The following is a 14,063-nucleotide window of genomic DNA, read 5'->3' as shown; positions in this document are numbered from 1 at the left end:
GACTAACTACCTGTTTTAAAACTGCATCAACAGCTCACAATGTCTCGTTTTTACTTTATTGGCCTACATGAAATAACAAATATGAGTTGATATGTGTGAAACATTACAATTTACCAACACATGAATTGATCATTGTGAATGATGTGGGACTTCCAGCTGGTCACCGTACAATGCACCAGAATGCGGGAAATCACAAGAATATTTTTCACCAGCCGCCACTGTGATATATTAATACAAACAAAAACCCTTGAGGTGTCCTCGTCCTGTTGCACATGAGTGTACAGTAGTCTCCGCCATATAGTTACTGGTCCAGTGAACTAAGACTATAATAAGGAGGATTGGACATTAAAGAATTGTAGAATCATCCCAAATTATAGTCCTGGTTTATTGGAAAGAAAACACACTGTGTGCTAAGAATGGCAAATACAATGCACATGGAAAAGGGATATACTGTTATTCTCATGAATACAAAATAAATAAATGATGTAAAGAGATGTGCTGTTCTATGGCCAGTCTGCTGCTGTTAGAACCGTTATAGAAACACGTGTAGAGGAAGTTATACATTATTCTTCATCACTGACTCTTAAGAACTGTATCAGCCTTGCTAATGATCTTAACAACTGTCATACTCTATTCACCAGACTTCTACCAACAATATGACCGGCAGTTTATTAGTCTTCATAGAGGCAACGTCACAGCACCGATGACTCATATGGATATTTATTTAAATAATGCTCACAATGTTAAAATAATATCAGGACTTTACTGAACAGCAGAATGCTACAGTTGTATATGATATATTGCTAATAATAATAATAATAATAATAATAACAATAAGAAGGTAAAAGCACTGCTGAGTGAACAAAGGCTGTTAGCCCGGTCAGGAGCAGGCTAGTTGTTAGCTTTGTTTATACATCCAGAAACCCTGGTAAACCCCGGCCTAATCCACTATCTAGGTCTTGTGAACAGGCCTCTTAGTTTGGACTGGTTGTTGTGTCCTGAACACTGACCTGAACATGGCTGGTACCAGAAGCCGGGCCTGCTGCTGGTCCTCTGGGGACCTGGTTGGGCCACTGCTCCGGGTCCTGGTCCTCCTCCATTCCTCTATTGTACTGGATTCCAGCAGATCTCCACTGTGGCAGCTGGACTAACTCTGGATTCTGTTGAGTACAAATCAAAGCAGGCAGAGGTATTCAGATGCTTTCTCTACATCCACAGGGTCTGATACTGGGCTTGGTGTTGGTGTCCACCTAGTCCTGGTCTTCCTGGAGGGGGGGGTGGGGGGGGGGGGCAAACCAACTCAACCAGTTCTACAATAGCTTTGATTGCCCTGCTTCTGCTGCAATGGCCTGCCCAACCCCCATCACCCCCCAAACACACACATACTTCAATCTGTTCATGGTAGTGAGTTTATCAACAGACATAACTTAAGACATATGCAGAGACAGGCTATTTCCCAATTCTTCCCACCACTAGTAAAATGCATTCATCTGACAGCAGAACCACCCAAACACAAGCACTGACTTGAGTTATGTATGCAGTAAGTGCTACTTGTTGGGGTAGTTTTGCTGACCTCCGAAGTCCAGGATTTCCTCCATAAAGAAATGTTTAAAAGGATATTCTCCCTGATTACTGGTTGAACAATGCTGAAATATTTTCTAAGTCATTCCTATTACCCTAACTTTAGCATTGACTTGACTGTTGAATTTAGTAAGTGCTACTTGTTGGGGCAGTTGAACATGACAATGCTACAGAGTTTAAATGAAGATTAATAACATTGTAATCACATTCAGATCATCTCAAATGGAGGCACTGATGATTATTCTGTTCATAAGTTCTTCTCTTTGGGGTTGTCTTGGTAGTGAGTTCACCATCAGAAATATCTCTGAACATATGCAGAGTCAGTCTATTTCACAATTCTTCCCAAGAATAGTAAAATGCATTCATCTGGCAGCCAAAGTACCCAAACACAAGCACTGACTTGAGTTGTGTATGCAGTAAGTGCTACTTGTTGGGGTAGTTTTGCTGACCTCTGACATCTAGTATTTCCTTTATAAAGATATTCACAAACAAAACAACAAACTAACTCTCATTCAGAAGCCATAGAAGAGCGGTGCAAATATCTCATCAGAGTGATGGCTTGTGGGAAGAAACTGTTCTTGAGTCTGTTGGTTTTGGCGTACAGTGCTCTGTAGCGCCTACCAGAGGGGAGAAGCTGGAATAGGTTGTGTCCGGGGTGAAATGGGTGTCCGGAGTGAGATGGGTGAGAGGGCGCGAGGCCATCCGTCATCCCCGGCACACTTGATGAGTGTCATCGGTGGAAGTCTAAACCAGTGATTCCCAAAATGGCTGACCTAACAGCGTGCAGCCCACCTGCACCTATTAAAGCCAGCATTCCACTACACTGGCATTGACTGTTTTCAGCCACATATAAAGTTATAAGACAACATCACATGTCACTTTTGTGCTCTGGAAAATCAGGCAACTGGTAACTTGGTTGCACTTGTTAAGAATCACGAATCATATGTATACACTTCATTAAGTGAGAACCAGGCACTGCTGGGATTTGGACCCAGGATCTCCTGTTTACAAGACAAGCGCTTTAACCACTAAGCTACAGCACCTTCTACAGAGTAGCCTGTCTTGCAAGAATGCAATGAGCTAATGAACAGGGTTGCTTCCATCCATCCATCTTTGTCCAGCAGCTCCAGTAGGGGACCCCTATGAACTCCGGCAAATGAAAACAGCTGGACGTGTCCTTGAGCGACGCCTCAGGACTCACTGTTGATAGGCAGGCCTACCGAGAACAACAGAAGTCCTATGCAAGGACCTTGAGAGATGAGAGACCCTTTCCCCACAGCCCTGGTAAAATCCAACCTCCATGCCATAAGTCCCCTCATCACAAAGGTCATTAACCACTCCATTAAACACCGCCAACAAAAGGCTTTTATTTGCTTTACATGTACACATGTAATGTTATGGTACAAAACAACATCACATGTCACTTTAGTGCTCTAGAAAATCAGGCATTAACTTGGTTGCACATGTTAAGTATTGGCAACCATGTGGAAACACTTTATAAAGTGATAACCAGGCACTGCTGGGACCGAGGATCTCCTGTTTACGAGACAGGCGCTTTAACCACTAAGCTACAGCGCCTCCTATAGCAAAGTCTGTCTTGCAAAAATATAATGACCTAGTGAAAAGCGTCCATCCATCCATCTTTGTCCAGCAGCTCCAGCAGGGGACCCCAAACTGCCCTTTGCCTAGCCATATAAACCAGCTCCGACTGGGGGATCCTGAGGCGTCCCCAGGCCAGGTTGGAGATGTACTCTCTCCACCTAGTCCTGGGTCTTCCCCGAGGCCTCCTCCCAGCTGGATGTGCCTGGACCAGCTCTCTACGGAGGCCCCCAGGAGGCATCCTTACCAGATGACCCAACCACCTCAGTTGTTTACACTGAGTACCTCCATAATGGCCATGCATCCGTGTTTATCCCCAGAGGTGCTGTGGCTTACTTGGTTAAAGTGCCTGTCTAGTCAGCAGAAGTGCCTGGGTTCAAATCCCAGCAGCACCTTGTTGTTGCAGAGATAGCACTTTATTTCATCTATGAAAATGGAAACTACAGTGCACATAACTGCTGTAACACCTCTAAAAACTGGAGCATAATACTATAAACATACTACAGTTTAAGTACAAAAATACAGTAAAATTGAGACTGTAAAACATGTACATTTAAAGTGCTTGTCGTGCTTTCTGATAGTCTGAGGTATAAAAGAGAGAGCATACCGCTTAGTTTGTGTAACAGGAGGTCTTAGTCTAACACTAAGTTCTATAACCCTACCAGTCAGATTACCACAGGAGGTAATATCTGTTGCAGCTCTTTTAAAGACTCTACCATAATACCTGCTGGAGATGCCAGGTCCTCATACATGTAAAGCATGAGCTCTACCACTGAGCTACATCCCCTGAAGATTTTCAGTTTTTTAAAACTGTTTTCTGAGATTGACTTAGACTTATCTTTATTAATCCTTTTACTTACTTAGGGTGCTTTAGGTAACTGTCTTCCAAGCACTTGACCTGGGTTTGATTCCCAGCCTTTGCAGTAGTTCTTGTTGAGTGATATTACTTACTCTATTTGTCAAGAAGTAACCAGAAAGGTTACTTGCCCAACCTGGTTTAATACAATATTAGATCTCTGTTATGGTACAAATAAGGCAGTATATCAATCAATCAAGCTTCCTCCATAAGGATACACAGACTGAGGCAGTCTACTACAATTTGCACTTTCTACTGCTTACATTTTACAAAATTGGCTTGTTACTTTAGTTTCGTACTAAACGTCGTATATCAGGTGTGATTGTGAGAGAAAAGAACAAGAGACTAGTTGTCCGGAGGATAATCAACTGAGATTGTGTGCGTCTTTGAGAACTGTAAGTCCTAGAACTGATGTTGTCAGTTCATTTAAGCCTGTTGTTATATTGGTCTGTAGTTCTGGCAAATTTAAAAGTTAGCTTGTTTGTGTTCTTCACCTGTTACCTAGGTTACACCTGTTAGCTAGCTTACACCTGCCTGATTCAATATAATGGCCATTGTTAAATGTCCTTGCTCATTAAGCCAAATCTGGTCTTTACACTTCTGCAGAAGACCATAGAGCAGCCCAAAGATAACCCAAGTGGTCTTATGTCTATTAGAAAGTACAGTTCTGCAAACCATGTACATATTAATCTTTACAGTCATTGGTATGCAGGTCACTTGATGTAAAACAAGCAAATACATAAGGACCCACCCAACAGTTTTGTGATACGTGGCATGCAACTGTCTGTCAATGATCAAGCTTGTTGCTGTGACCAAGAAACCACCAACAAAATGACTGATCCATCATCAGTTACGGAATTTTCTTGGATGCCAAATACTTGAATTGAAAGTCAGAATCCAATTGACATGTCAGAAACAATACAATGCACGTCCAGCTTCTACATTTCTGCATGAGTCAGCTTCCCCAATTTCTGAGTAACAGGAAAATAGCCTGATAAGCAGACATGTGCAGCTCAACCTCAAAAAGCCATAAAGCAAATGCTTGTGGCTTAAAGATCGAGCTCCCGCTCATAAAACCTAAGACAGGAGCAGTCTCTGTGGCGCAATAGGTCAGCGCAGTCGGCTGTTAACCGAAAGGATGGTGGTTCAAATCCACCCAGGGACGTTTGTTGTTTAAATAACCTGGAGAGAGCCAACTCTGGGATTTATCCTTCTGCAGAAGACCATAGAGCAGCCCAAAGATAACCCACGTGGCCTTATGTCTGGTGATATTAACAAATGTAATGTTAGTCACGGTCCCTGTGTGTGTCATGTGGAGAGCTGTTATATTATACTATCACTTTTTAATGACAAAATCAAGTCTTTGTTTTGGTAAAAATATTTTGTATCAAATTCTTCCTGTTGTCAAATGAGATCGGAAAGTTGAATCGGGCAGTGGAGCCCTGAAAAGACCCCATGCCAATCTACCTGACCATAGTCTTTCAAGTCAGTGACAAATCCAAGCTGCATTTCCTCTTTCAAACTGCATTTCTTTTTTACCAATATTCAATTTCTAATTTTGACAAAAGTAGTCTGTCGTCCAATAGATGGTGGAAACTAGGCTTATCTGCTGTCACTTTTGACCAAGAAATTCAAGTTCCAATGTTGGTAAAATGTTTTGCTTCAAAAGTAGTCTTTAGTCCAATATAGTCAGAAAGCTCAGTCTGGCAGTGGAGCCATAAAAACACTACATGCCAAACAAACTTCTTTACGGTTGGCTTTCGAGTCACTGACTGGTCACATTTACTTGATGGAAAATTGCTAATAAGGTATGTTTACGTGGCTTGTTGGACTAGGGGTATGATTCTTGCATCGGGTGCGAGAGGTCCCGGGTTCAACTCCCGGACGAGCCCTGAAGCTAGGTGTTCCAACCCTAGTCTGTACTTTAAAATCCAGTTTGTTGTTAAATTAACCCAGATTAGGAGCCAGCACAATTGTAGTACAGCATGTTGGCAATTTTCATATCCTGCTTCAACTGCACGCAATAGAAAAAAACTGGGAAAAGATATAAGGAACAATGAGCAGGACATGACTCTCCTTGTTCATTGGTCTAGGTTTATGATTCTCGCTTAGGGTGCGATAGGTCCTGGATGAGACTGCTTTGCATATAAGTAGAGGAATGGATTGACTAATCTGGTTTATTTATTGAATTTGATGGAAAAGAGTGTCACGCGCGAGGCAAATTTATCACAATACTACTATCACTTCTTAGTGGCAAAATCAAGTCGCTTTCCAGCCGCTGCCTTTATCAATGTCCGATCATTCTTACGCTCTGATTGGTGTGATACGAACGTTTCATGAATATCATGTAAAGCCTGTCGTAAAAGGATTTCTGCGCTTATATCTACCCCACCTCTTTTTTTTGTTTCTTGTTATGTCTCGGCAAGAAGTATTATGCTTTTGGGTCAATAAGTAGGTTTCCATATCTACATCAGAATCAGAAATACTTGATTGATCCCTGAAGGGAAACTCTGGAAGAAAACTTCTCCTTCGAGCCAGAGTTGAACCAGCGACCTAAGGATTTCAGCTTTATGCCTCTACAGTCCTGCGCTCTACCAACTGAGCTATCGAAGGGAGCTAGCACTGTCATACGAACTTCCCATTCCGTTGATTTTGATAACACAGGACCCCCCCTGGAGGTGCTTTCAGTGATAGAGCGCATTTCCAGTCTCAATACCCAGATGTATTACAAGATTTGAAGTGAAAAAGTGCTGTCCAGTGATGGTGGTATAGTGGTGAGCAAAGCTGCCTTCCAAGCAGTTGACCTGGGTTTGATTCCCTGCCATCGCAGTAGCTTTCTTTGAGTTGTGTTAATTGCTTTTTTTACAAGAAGTCAGCAGAAAGGTTACTTGCCCAACCTGGTTTGATAAAATCTCTTTTAGCTGCACGATTATGGCCAAAATGATAACGACAATTAGAGATCACGATTAACTATAGCAATTATTTGTTGATTTTCTACTCCAAAGTGCTGGAAAGGAAGGTTTCACCAATCGTTGAACCTCAGGTTAACAAGGAACAATCTCAGCAAGGTGATTGATGGATGATTCTAGTTACTTCACCAAGTTCAGCCCAATGACACAGCTGTAAGAGACCACATTGCTTGGCTTCCAGCTATGTAATATTTGCAAAAGGCAGTGGTGGGATTCGAACCCACGCCTCCAGATAGACTGGAGCCTTAATCCAGCACCTTAGACCACTCGGCCACACTACCTGCAAGTATCAGCTCTCCACATTGTGACAATCACAGGCACCGTAACTAACGGTATGCTTGTAAATGTTATTGGGAAAAAAACCTTTGCAAGGAAAAAGCCAATGCTTTATTAAATTTTTTATCACACTTTGTCATATTCCTTTGGCATTGTTGATTATTAGAATCATGTAACCAGCATTAAGTGAGTAGGTGGGGACCAGAGCCTTCAGCTGCTCTGCTCCCCAGCTCTGGACCTCACTCCCACCTGTCCTCCGCAGTATCGTCTCTCTCCCCCTGTTCAAAACCAGACTCAAAACCCACCTGTTCCAGCTTTCTTATTTGTAAATACACTCTTCCTGTCATTTTTTCATAACTGTTTATACTTTTCAGTTGCCTGTATCTGTCTTTTTTTTGTCTGTAAAGCGACCCTGAGTGCTTAGAAGGCGCTGTTAAATAAAATGTATTATTATTTTTATATTTTTCAATAAAGTAATTGTTTTTGCCTTGCGAAAGTTTTGTTCCAATAACATTAGAATATGTGGGTGTGGGACGCCCAGGTAGCTCAGTTGGTGAAGAAGGCGTTTGCTGCATGTCATTCTCTCTCTCTCTCTGCCCTTACATGTCTTCAGCTGTCCTATATAAACAACAGGAGTTGGTGCAGATTGAGGGATATGAACTGTCACTCATCAATAGGAAACAATCAAAGGGTGGGGGGGTTGCATTTTATATTGACCAAAGATTTCAATGTCAAATAGTTACTAAAATGTCTTTTGTTTTAGATACAGTGATTACTTACATGGAGTCTGGTGGAGATATGCTGCTCTATACACGCTAAAAATAGTGATTATTTAAATGGAGTCTGGTGGGTTTGGTGATGTTTTATGATAAACTAAAATTATCTTACTCTTTAACTAAAAGCTCTATCTCTGTAGGGATCCATCCCATAATGTTGTCACACACTTAGAATAATAATCTGAGTCTTTCAGCACTTTTAGTGGATGGAAACGTTCTCTTATCAAGGAGTTTAAACACAGAAACAGCAGGAAGGATAAATCCACCAAATCAAGTCACAAATAATCAGCACGAGGCCTTGTTTAATTTTTTTAATGTATTTAATTGTTCCACATTACAAAACATTTAAAACAATTCAATCCTTGATGTTATTTACAAGTTTGCTTTCTATTATCTGATTTTGTAAAACATCATCAGGGTCTTTAATTTCAGTCTGAACAGACCTCAACAGATTTAAAACCACATTCAGTCACGGAAAATATGAAATGTCAGACAAAGATTATTAAATGAAATTCCACCAAGTTGGAAAACATGTTAAACTACAAAACAATAATTTGAGAGCGTACAATTCAAAATGGCTGACTTCTAGTATGTTGGTAATGAGGAGAGGACAAATTTAAACAAATATTGAATTTGCGCTTATTAAACTCAATGCTCAAAGGTTAGAGTTTTTACCAACTTTTGGGAGTTTAGAAATATATAAGGGTGACAAAAATGTATTCCTTAAAAGAAAATTACACTGACTTCTTGTCAGCCCAAATTTTTTTATATTTATAGAGATGAGAAGAAAGTTTTTACCAAAATAAAAGTTTCAAACATGTCTACGTTTTCCAACCAAAACATCTTTAAATGTCTTAATGTTTCTCCTTTGGGCCTTCTCCTTCCCACGGTGGGTACATTGTGGTTAGGGTTGGGTACCGAAACCTGGTGCTAGTACGGCGCCGGTGCCTTAACACCCGGTATCTATCGGACGAATAGTAACGGGGATTTGGTGCTACTGAAACACCAGCGCTGCCTTTTTCCATATAGTGGTTATTTTTGTCATTGACCAGCAATTTACTGGAGAAATATTACTTTTTTTTTTACATTTCATTTGGACCATATAGTAATAGTAGTAATAAACAAGCAGTTCTTAAATTTAGCTGACTGTCTTTTTGTGCTCCTTTTTTTATTTAAATATATACATTTAAAAAAGTATTTTTAAAGGATGGGTTCAGGCACCGATTCTGGTGCCTAAATGGTAAGGGTTCTGAGGAAAGGCAGAAAACAGTCCAACTGATCCACAATAACATACATGCTGCTCAGAAGATAAAGTTACTGCTGGTCAGCCTTCCATGTGGAGAGAAGATCAGAATATAACAACACAGCTATCAGGGCATGAGGAGGAGGAAACAGCTTGGCTCTGAAACATGTTCACAACGAGGCAGTGTGAAAGCGCTGGTGTCTTTTAAGGTTACTACTCTGAGAAAGGTTTCCCCACATTGTTCACACCAGTACGGCTTCTCTCCAGTGTGAATGCGCTGGTGTTTTTTAAGGTTACTACTCTGAGAAAAGGTTTCCCCACATTGTTCACACCAGTACGGCTTCTCTCCAGTGTGAATGCGCTGGTGAGTTTTAAGGGTACTACTATGAGAAAAGGTTTCCCCACATTGTTCACAGCTGTATGGCTTCTCTCCAGTGTGAATGCGCTGGTGAGATTTAAGGTTACTACTGTGAGAAAACGTTTCACCACATTGTTCACACCTGTACGGCTTCTCTCCAGTGTGAATGCGCTGATGTTTTTTAAGGCTATCATTATGAGAAAAGGTTTCCCCACATTGTTCACAGTTGTACGGCTTCTCTCCAGTGTGAATGCGCTGGTGAGTTTTAAGGCTACCACTCTGAGAAAATGTTTCCCCACATTGATCACAGCTGTACGGTTTCTCTCCAGTGTGAACTCTCTGATGAATCTTTAAATTCCTGATGTTGTGAAGGATTTGTCACAGTGCTGACAGCGGTGACGTTTGACTCCTCTTCCTCTCCGTTTCTATCAACAGAGAAAAACCAAGAGAGTGAGTTAGTGAGGTGCCATGCTGTAGAGCTCTATCTTAACCCGTTTGCGCCGGATGCTTCGCGACGACACATCTACCGCCGGTTACTGCGTTGCGCAACTCTGACCCTCCTGCCGGCTGCTGCGTGGCGCAGCATTTTGTACTGGTCGGTCTTTCCATGACGCGTGCGGCAGAGAACGCACTGTCATTGGTTCAAATACACATGAGGCGGGTCTTGTTGGCCATGTGACCACCAAAATGTACCGTAGTTTGCTGAAAATCACGTCAATCAACCAGACAAACATGTGCGTTTGTTTATGGAGTTTTGAGAGACGAGTGAGAAAACGGCTCCGACAGAGGAAGTGGTAGATTATGATGAAGACATTCTCCCTCCCAAACTCCTCACTATCTTCCACCTCAACGTCCCCGCCCTCGCTGTCTAAATCCTCCTCTGATTGCCTCGGAGCCGTTTTCTCGCTCGTCTCTCAAACATTCATAAACAAACGCATATGTACGTCTAGTTGATTGACGTGATTTTCAGCAACCTACAGTACATTTTAGTGGTCACATGGCCAACAAGACCCGCCTCATGTGTATTTGAACCAATGACGTTCTCTGCTGCACACGTCATGAAAAGACCGACAAATACAAAACGCTGAGCCACGCAGCAGCCGGCGGGAGGGTCAGAGTTGCGCAACGCAGTAACTGGCGGTAGATGTGTCGTCGCGAAGCATCCGGCGCAAACGGGTTAAACTAGAAACAACATTTATGTCTATGGAACATTGTTTGACTGACGCAATACTTTTCTTAACCCTTGTGTTGTCTTCCCGTTAAAATTGAAAATCAACACTTTTGTTGAGGCTTTGTATGAATGTTTAAATTTCCTTCAGTTTTTGTCACTTTTTTGACCTTTAACAATACATTACACCAACTTATTAACTTTGACTTTGTTACAGTTATTTTTGGAATTTATGGTCAATAAACCTCATTTATAGGAAATTATACCTAATGTTTGAGTGAGAAAAGCAGAAATTAGGAATTATTTAGAATAAAATTAGAGGAATGGATGTTGATGATAATCACAGACTGGAATATGTCAACTTTACTCAAAACTATTTAAAAAACACTTTGTTTTCTCCAAATGCTATAAAATTGAATAAGACACCCCAATATTAATGAAAGTAGAGATTTGTACTTGGCAAAGAGCGTTGTGTGGAATCAATCATGTTATTTTGGGTAATTAAAAAGAACACTGATGTAGGACAACGGGTCATTTTGACCCGAGGACGACATGAGGGTTAATTATCTGCCAACATCACTATTATGGAGTTGCATTATGGTAATCCATGCATCCATTGTTGGTTAGTTGTGATAAATAAACTACTTTTGATCAATTTATGTGTGGCCTCCATTTTGTTGCCAGCCTTTAGCCAGCCGGTAACAAATTGGGGGTCATCCGGGACTCTTTGTGCCGGGAAAGTTGTAAATGTACATTTTCCCACAGATTTTTAGCTTTCACTGGTATCTGTAGGGGTTACCGTGTTGTCTTCATGTTGCTGGAACAGCTCTACTCCAGTAAAGTAAATTGGAACCATTGTTCCTGATGGTATTAGCAATGAGGGGCACCAGTTGACCTTTGACCTTTTGTTTGAGGTTGTTTTTGCTAAATCAAACTTGTATAGCCAGCAGTATTGTGTAAGTAAGTAATATGGTAGTGTAATGTGGTATTGTCCACACAAGCTACATTTCCTCAAGCATTTCTGAAGCTCAGCAGAGCTTTCTGCTGTGCTCTGGAATAAAACTGCTGAGCATCACTGACTCCTCTGAAAAACACAGGCACATATGTCGTGGTCATGGATGTTTAAAAAATAGCTTTGATGTACAGTTGTGTTCAAATAATAGCATCACTAAACTCATGAATCATTTTTTGGGAAAAAGTGATATTTCTACATGGCAAATAATTTACTAGTAAGTGTTGTAGAGTCCTAGAAAACCAACAGTCATGACATGCATGCTGCTCATTCTGTAGAATTGAATCTGTAATTGAAAGGAGCATGTTCATAATAATAGCAGTGTTGTGTTCAATTAGTGAGCTGATTGATTCTGTGAAGAAACAGGTGTCAGTTATGGCCCATATTTAATCTATATACTGTATATATACATATTTAAGAAAGGAAGGAAGCACATGTTGTGCATGCTGGTTATAGTGCATTTCACACTGAAATACTCAGCAAAATGGCTCGTTCCAGACATTGCTCTGAGGAACAGAGGACTTTGATTAAAAAGTTGATATGAGAGGGAAAACATATAAAGAAGTGCAGAAGATTATAAGCTGCTCTGCCAAAATCATTTCAAATGCCTTGAAATGGCATCCAAAGCCTGACCGACATGGGAAAAACCCAAAGGACACATTGACTGGCCAACAGAGAAATGGAGCAACATTCTGGGGACTGATGAGAGGGAAACTGTTCTTTTTGGGTCTAGGAGCCGCGGACAGTTTGTCCTCCGACCCCCCTGCACTGAAATCAAGCCCCAGTCCACTGTGAAGACAGTAAAGCATGCTGGTTATGGGATGTTTCTCATACTGTGGTATGGGATGTTTCTCATAAAAACTGGTTCTTAAAATGCTTCCACTGACTCAGATTATGGAAAAGCGCTCTACCATTTGAGCTACTTCCCCTTTTCAAAAAAGGGAATAGTATAGTATGGCAAAAATTCACTAAAATTCATTAAAAATCATAATAATGAACATGTGACAGTGTTACCTTTAGGGTTTTTAGCAGTGGGGGGGTCAGTCCCAACAGCAAAGAGTCAAGTCGTGAGAAGGATAACAGTTAGCTAGCTAGCCTCTTTATGTTTATGTAACGTTAGCTTTAGATGTACATTTCTTAGCTTGAATTTGGTATCTGCGTTTCAAAGCCGTCTCCCGCGTTTCATCGTCCATCAACACAACATCACGATGAGTAACTGGACGGCCCAATAACCTCTCAGTCATTGTTGTACTACTGAAGACTTGTTGTTAAATTGTAATGTGAGCGGCAGCCAACGTGCGTCGGCCCCATTTCTGATAGCGTGGCAGAAGAACCGTTACCATGACGGTGTACCACAATACAACCAACACTGTAACATGTTGCTCAGTAACACAAACTGAGAATAAGCCTCACCTATTACAACACACACATCCATAACGAAGCAAACAGTGTAATACACCTTTAACAGTGAAGCACGGGGCTCCACAGGCTGGTCTGTTTTACTGGTGATTACACGTTGCTAGGCAACAACCTGAACATCAACAACCAATATGGAGGCTGCACAAGTCATAAACAATCTGAAATCTATCAGCTACGCAATAAGAAACACAGCAACAGTAATAACATCAAGACAATCTCTCTCTCTCTCTGTGTGTGCGCGTGTCTCTCTATGTGTGTGCGCGTATGTCTTTCTCCTCTCTCTATGTGCGTGCTCTCTCTCTGTGTGTGTCTCTCTCTCTGTGTGTGTGTTGTGTTGTGTTGGTGTGTGTGTGGGTGTGTGTGTGTGTGTGTGTGGTGTGTTGGTGTGTGTGTCTCTCTCTCTGTGTGTGCGCATGTCTCTCTGTCTTTGTGACAGCGTCTGTGTGCATTCATTAATTTTGAGATTAGATTCCTGGGTCTCTTCAGTCTGGGAACCTCTTTCCTTCACTCACCTCCTCCTTCTTCCTCTTGCTCCCTCGCTCCTCTGAGTCTCCCGAGGCCTCCCTGACACCTTTCCTCTCTTCCCTCCTCCTCCTCCCCCTCTTCCTCCTCGTGTTTCTGCATGTACTCTGCGATAAGGTCCAGGTCCAGGTTGTCTTGCGGCTCCCATGTGTTTTCCTCCTCACTGGAAAGGTGAGTGCAGACAGAAGAACATCTCCTCACACTTTGTTTTTTAGGAATACATTCTCACTCTAGCTGCTAGTTTGGATATTCCTTTTATTTGTTGCCATTTTTTAAGGTTATTT

The 14,063-nt window shown here is 41.6% G+C and overlaps 3 non-coding genes across 3 annotated transcripts; 1 reads left to right on the top strand and 2 right to left on the bottom strand.

Moving 5' to 3' along the window:
* Positions 1 to 2,551: 2,551 nt before the first annotated feature.
* On the bottom strand, positions 2,552 to 2,624 carry trnat-ugu (transfer RNA threonine (anticodon UGU)). Its single transcript has one exon. It is a non-coding gene; the product is annotated as a tRNA-Thr (tRNA).
* A 2,503-nt stretch (positions 2,625 to 5,127) lies between these two features.
* On the top strand, positions 5,128 to 5,201 carry trnan-guu (transfer RNA asparagine (anticodon GUU)). The gene has a single exon. It is a non-coding gene; the product is annotated as a tRNA-Asn (tRNA).
* Positions 5,202 to 7,204: 2,003 nt separating this feature from the next.
* Positions 7,205 to 7,286, bottom strand: trnal-aag (transfer RNA leucine (anticodon AAG)). The gene has a single exon. It is a non-coding gene; the product is annotated as a tRNA-Leu (tRNA).
* Between the last annotated feature and the right edge of the window lie 6,777 nt (positions 7,287 to 14,063).

Source organism: Etheostoma spectabile, unplaced genomic scaffold (assembly GCF_008692095.1).
Source record: "Etheostoma spectabile isolate EspeVRDwgs_2016 unplaced genomic scaffold, UIUC_Espe_1.0 scaffold00569455, whole genome shotgun sequence".
NCBI classification, from domain to species: domain Eukaryota; kingdom Metazoa; phylum Chordata; class Actinopteri; order Perciformes; family Percidae; genus Etheostoma; species Etheostoma spectabile.
This window is presented reverse-complemented; position numbering and strand designations above follow the sequence as displayed.